The sequence below is a fragment of the Triticum dicoccoides genome, chromosome 2A (assembly GCF_002162155.2).
Source record: "Triticum dicoccoides isolate Atlit2015 ecotype Zavitan chromosome 2A, WEW_v2.0, whole genome shotgun sequence".
Taxonomy (NCBI): Eukaryota; Viridiplantae; Streptophyta; class Magnoliopsida; order Poales; family Poaceae; genus Triticum; species Triticum dicoccoides.
The window spans coordinates 675,402,883-675,409,268 of record NC_041382.1 but is presented as its reverse complement, the minus strand read 5'-3'; positions in this window follow the sequence as shown (position 1 = coordinate 675,409,268).

Here is a 6,386-nt window from a genome sequence, read left to right as displayed (position 1 = left end):
CCGGTGATCCCCATGCCACAGCCCCACCACCGCCGGCAACCACCGCCCCCACCCTAAACCCTAAGATAGGTAGTGGGGTACCTCTCCAGCGAGCCCTCCTCCCCGTTGCGGCTGGTTCTTCCTTAACTCCGGCGAGCCCCCCACCCCCTGAAAATCGACTGACCCAAAATTTGATTCAGTCGACTGAAGTCTAGCTAAATCGGAGCAGCATCGCAAGCAAGAGCAAGAGCGAGAGCAGCAACACGAGCAAGAGCAAGAGCGAGAGTAGTAGCATGAGCAAGAGTAGACCAGGCAGGGGATCGAGAGCAAGAGCACAGCAGCAGCGCGAGCGAGAGCTAAAGCAGCAGCAACTCCTACTGATGTGGACGTCGCCGCCGAGGGAACGACGCCATGGAGGAAGTGGCCAGCGATGCCGGTGTGGATGGAGCCGCACCGTGTTGGCTCGAGACCAAGCACCGGCAGCACCATGAGATCGAATCAAGAAGAAAATGCGGCGATTAGTGTACAACCTCTTTGGTGGCACCGATTAGGACGCAGCTTCATCCGAGGAAACGGTGATGATGATGCTCTTCTGGTGGTGCAGGTGAAGACGGTGGTGTGGGAATGAAGGTGGCGCGAAAGATGAGGGGAACATCGAGGCAGCTCCTTAGAGGTGGAGGACAGGGTGGCTGAACCGGCTGGACGACCAGATCGGCCACGGATCCTCATCCGGTATGGTGGATGAGGGACGTTGTCGGTGTCAAAACCGGCGGATCTCGGGTAGGGGGCCCGAAGTGTGCGTCTAAGGCGGATGGTAACAGGAGGCAGGGCATATGATGTTTTACCCAGGTTTGGGCCCTCTTGATGGAGGTAAAACCCTATGTCTTGCTTGATTATTCTTGATAATGTGAGTAGCACAAGAGTTGATCTACCACGAGATCAGAGAGGCTAAACCCTAGAAGCTAGCCTATGGTATGATTGTTGTTGTCCTACGGACTAAAACCCTCCGGTTTATATAGACACCGGAGGGGGCTAGGGTTACACAGAGTCAGTTGCAAGGAAGGAGATATACATATCTGTATTGCCAAGCTTGCCTTCCACGCCAAGGAGAGTCCCATCCGGACACGGGACGAAGTCTTTAATCTTGTATCTTCATAGTCCAACAGTCCGGCCAAAGGATATAATCCGGCTGTCCGGATACCCCCTAATCCAGGACTCCCTCAGTAGCCCCTGAACCAGGCTTCAATGACGATAAGTTCGGCGCGCAGATTGTCTTCGGCATTGCAAGGCGGGTTCCTCCTCCGAATACTTCATAGAAGATCTTTAAACACGAGGATCGTGTCCGGCTCTGCAAAATAAGTTCCACATACCACCGTAGAGGGAATAATATTTACACAAATCTAATCTGCTGACGTACCCCATAGTGTGACATCACACCTCAGCCAGGTCTTTATTCGAATCTTTTTTCATAACCTATCTCTGCGTGTTTCGCAAGGTGGTTTCCTTGGCACGTCTTGTCGAAGCAGAGATCGTGTCCCCTCATTACGGGATTCCCATCAATACGGACGTGGGTAACCCAACCGCGCCATCAATTACAACGCTTGGGGGATAAGAGAGTTTTACCAGGATAGTGGGGGCGCATAGTTTCGTCTGCCCTTATAAAGGGATAAGGTTTCATATTTTTCTACCCATGCCTTCTTCCTCCTTGGTCATCCATTCTCACGCACTCGAGCTCCAGCGCCCAAGTCCACATCCTTCTCCTCAACTCTCTCCAAACATGTCCGGAGCGGGAGGCAAGTGGATGGTCTCCTCTGTCACGGAGGGACACATCAAAAAACTGTGTGGGGCCGGATACTTAGCCGCGGATATCGTGCACCGGCTGCCAGCCGCGGGGCAGATCGTTCCTACCCCGGGACCTCACGAAAGGGTGGTTTTCCTCCCCCACTTCGTCCGTGGACTGGGGTTTCCCCTCCATCCATTCGCCCGCGGCCTTATGTTCTATTATGGGCTGGACTTTCATGATCTGGCCCCAAATTTCATCCTCAACATCTCGGCGTTCATCGTCGTGTGCGAGGCTTTCCTCCGCATCCGGCCCCACTTCGGCCTGTGGCTGAAGACCTTCAATATCAAGACGAAGGTGGTTGGTGGCCAACAAGCGGAATGCGGCGGATCCATGGTGGGAAAAATGCCCAATGTTACATGGCTCGAGGGTTCCTTTGTGGAGACCGTAAAGGGGTGGCAGTCGGGGTGGTTCTACATCACCGAGCCACGCGACACCAACTGGGTGGCGGCCCACGGGGTTTCGATCCGAAATCTCCACGCGGCTCACTTCTTGGAAGGAGAAGGGCCTGCCCTGGGGCTCATCGGTGGAGCTGGACAGACTCCATAAGTGTATCCGGAACATGATAAGCAAGAAACTTAAGCTTGTCAACATAGTCCAGGTCATGTTATTCCGCCGGATCCTCCCATGTCAACAACGGGCTTTCAACTTATGGGAATTCGACCCGGCCTAGCACCAGACTCTGCGCGAGCTCTTCGACGCGATGCATAAGGACGTCTAGAAGGTGCTGTTCAAAGGCGCCGAGGTCCCCCCTTCTCTTACCGAGGACCGTGGGTTAAGCGCGAAGCGCCCTGCGAATCCGGTAAGCTCCATACACCTCATAGGGTATTTATTTCTCATAGTTTAACCTTGTGCGGGGTCTGAGCTCCCATGCCTTTGACAGGACTGGGTGGAGACATCGGAGCAGATTAACTGTCCGACCCCTCTGCCCGAAGACCCTGCAGACGCTCTCCTGACGGAGATGCAGACTCTGGCTCCTTATGGGGTGCCGGAGAAGACCAAGAAGAAGGCCACGGGAACCCGAAAGAGTTCCCGGCACCAGGTGGTATCAGACTTATTGTCTGATAACTCCGAGGCGCACTCCTGCCGTGAAAACAAGGAGGAGGAAGATGAAGATTATCCCCCTCCAGACGGGGGAGACAAGAAAAGGAAGGCCGCCCAAACCGGGGAGGCCGAAGGATCCAAGAAGGGAAGGACTCTCCTTCCGGACTGCTGCACCACCGCCGCCGATGGCGAAGATGAGTGGCTACTCAGGGCCAAGCCCCTGGCGAAGTCATGAGTATTTAGATACCAGAGTAACTCATAGCATACTTTCGTTGCACTGCTTCTCCTAACGTCGAACATGATCATGCAGTCCGCCCCGAGCCCGTATCGACATATCCTCGTCGGACGGTTCCTTGGACTTGTCGGATATGGATAGCGATCCACTTCAATCCGCCTCCTCTCCTCGCCCTATGGACAATGCCGAGATATTGTCTCAAGGGGAACCGAACCGAGGGGAGGTAGACTTGGAGGCGCCTCAAGGCGACCTTCCGGACTCCAGGCGCGAAGGGAGCAAGACTCCCAAGGGCTCCAAGTTCGGCCCCCAGCCGAACGCCGCGTCGGAACCTCCAGTGGTTCCGGACTCCGGCAGGCGGCCCCCTTCCAAGCTCGTGCTGGTGACCTCTGTCCATCCAGAGGCACCAGACAACCTGCTAGGAGTGCTTCGCGGCGCTTCCATCGACGAAGAGCACCACACTATTATGAGTGTGGTGATCAAGAAGGTTCAGTCCGCCAAGAGCGGACTGAGTGAAGCCTGTGCCAGCCTTCTAACAGGCTTTGAGGTAAGTATTTAAAATATAGGAAAACATTACTGCATAGACAGTAGCCTCTGATGCTCTATTTGGTGTTCACAAAGAAAAGCCGAATATAGGATCAAATAATACCTGCAGGAGTCTAATATAAGTATGTATGTATGCGTATGTAGGCTTCGCTGCTGACCTCTGCCGACTCGGAGGTCGCCGCACTGAAGCAGGACCTCGAGCGGTCCGAGAAAGAGCTCGGCCTTGCTAAGAGGCAGCTCGAGGAGAACAAAGGTAAGTAACACCTTGTCTATATATAAAAGAGAAAGATGTGGTTGCAAAATGACAGGATCATCATGGATGTGCCAGGGGCCACGACCGAAGTGGCGACCCTGAAGCAAGCGCTGCCCGAGGCCGAAAACAAAGCGGCCAAGGAGCGCACCGAGCGGGAGAAATAGGAGGCATGGGTGGGCGAGGTGCAGCAAGAGCTCCAGGCTCTCGTGAAGAAGCACGAGACTTTGGAGCTTGACTCGAAGACGCGAGAGTCCGAGCTTGCCGCGGCCCTCGAGAGCACAAAGCGTGCCAAGGCTAAAGCCCAAAAGGCCCTCTAGGAAATTGAGGCGATGAAGAAGATAGCGGTGGGTAAGGCATTCACTATGCAAAGCAAGCATGTGAAAGTAAATTACTTGTTACTTACCCGAGTCCGGAGATCTCCAGGAGCATTCGCAGATTTGCCTCACAGCGTGTCAGATATCGCAAAGTACTACCAGGATGAGGAGGGAAGCTCGGCGGAGAAGTTGTTCTGGTCTCAGTATACTAGGACCGAACACTCGATGCCTGTGAGCGACCAGCTGAAGCAACTGGTCAAGCTGCACAAGGCGGCCGAACAGGCCATGAGGGGCCTTATAATCCGGATGTGGCCTGGCGACTCCCTTCCCAACAGCTACTTCGGCCTGGTGAGACGGCTTGTGGATGCCTGGCCATGCCTGGAAGTCATAAAGCGGTCCGTCTGCATCGAAGGTGCATGCCGGGCTTTTGCCCGTGCAAAGGTGCACTGGGCCAAGATGGACGCCGAGAAGCTGGTGAAGGAGGGGCCATCGTAGGGCAAGGAGCATCGCCACCCTGAGATGTATTATGAGGGTGTCCTGAAGGGTGCCCGTCTTGTGGCACACGAGTGTGCGAAGGATGTAATTTTTGAATAAACTTGATCTTGTGATCCTGTATTATGAAAACTTGTTCATGTGCGCTATGCAACGCTTGTTTGAATTTAAAATATTACCTTCTGTGCGGCCGTTTATCAAATCTAAGAGATGGCCAGTCGTCGGCTTCTGCCCCCATGCCACGAGTGCTGGGGTGTTCGGGATAAATCTGAGCATTCTTTGCCCCATTGTTGGGTCTTTCGAGGGAGGTGCTCAGCACAACAATCGGACTATAATGCTTTATCACTCTCACTTAGCCATAGAAGTCTACAATTTTAAATTTTGGCGAAGCCCCTAGTATTCGGAAGGCTGAATTCGGGGTGCTATACACACCTTAAGCCAGACAAAGCCGACTCCTCACTCTAAGCGGCATAAGTCTTTAGGGACTCGAGACCTCTCGAACAGCGACCAGCTCTTGCTTTATCATGACAGTTAGTTTTAGCTTTCTCTACTGAGCTGCTTAGCCCAGATGAACCGGGGCACAATCGCAGTAGTTCTCCCAGTGCTACCTTAGCCGGTATGGTGAAACGTAAGGTACCAAAACATGGGAGCCGGGCAAACCCAACTATTGACCCAAGACATGATTCGGAGCTGATGCATATAATGCTATAAGTTCGGGGTGCCGCACTGTTGAAAGTGTTCGGACTTCTCGTGCCGTATTATAGGGTACGCTTAAGCCCCTGGCATATTGGCCGTACCAGAGTGTACGGGTGCTGAATGTCATGAATGAACATATATAAAAAAAGAATAGAGAATGCGATAATAGTCTTGTGTTATGCATTGTTTATTCAAAAAGGTGCGTCGAAGCAGAATGATACAATTAGTGCGATAAGCAAGAAAGTAGGACTATTTGACATGTCCCGTCCAAGGGCAAGTAGAGGAATGGTATTTAAAGCATGTATTTCACTCGTTATTAGAGACCACCTGGGAGTTCCATGGTGCGACGTAGCATTCTGCCTCCTTGGTTGTCGTATCATGTGTCCGGAAATCGTACTGCCGGACGGGGCTTCCAGAGATTAAAGTCTTCAAAGAGAGAAAAATAACAAAGTGGGAAGCCCCTAGTGCGGTTGAGCCGCGTCTTGGGGTGTGCCGTAGTCGTGCCCCCTCTCCACCTATGCCCATGGTATTTTCAATGCATAATTATGTACGTGTGGCACGGATTTTGCCGTTTGGCTGGGACTGGGGTAGGGGCCGCATTGGTATGCGAGCTCGGAACATGCCAGGCGGTCTTGTTGCCGATTACTCCAGGCGCGCTTGAAGATGTCCGTGTCTTTAATCGCCGAACTGGTGGATTGCCTTAAGAGGCTGCTTTGCGCTTCTGCTGCGATGGCCGCAGTGTGCTCCTCCGTGCGAAGAGAGCGCTCTGTGTTTCCATTGACTGTGATGACCCCCCGAGGTCCTGGCATCTTGAGCTTGAGATATGCATAGTGCGGTACCGCGTTGAATCTCACAAATGCGGTTCGCCCACACAGTGCATGATAGCCGCTGCGGAACGGGACTATATCGAAGATTAACTCCTCGCTCCGGAAGTTATCCGGGGATCCGAAGACCATTTCCAGTGTGACTGAGCCTGTGCAATGGGCCTCT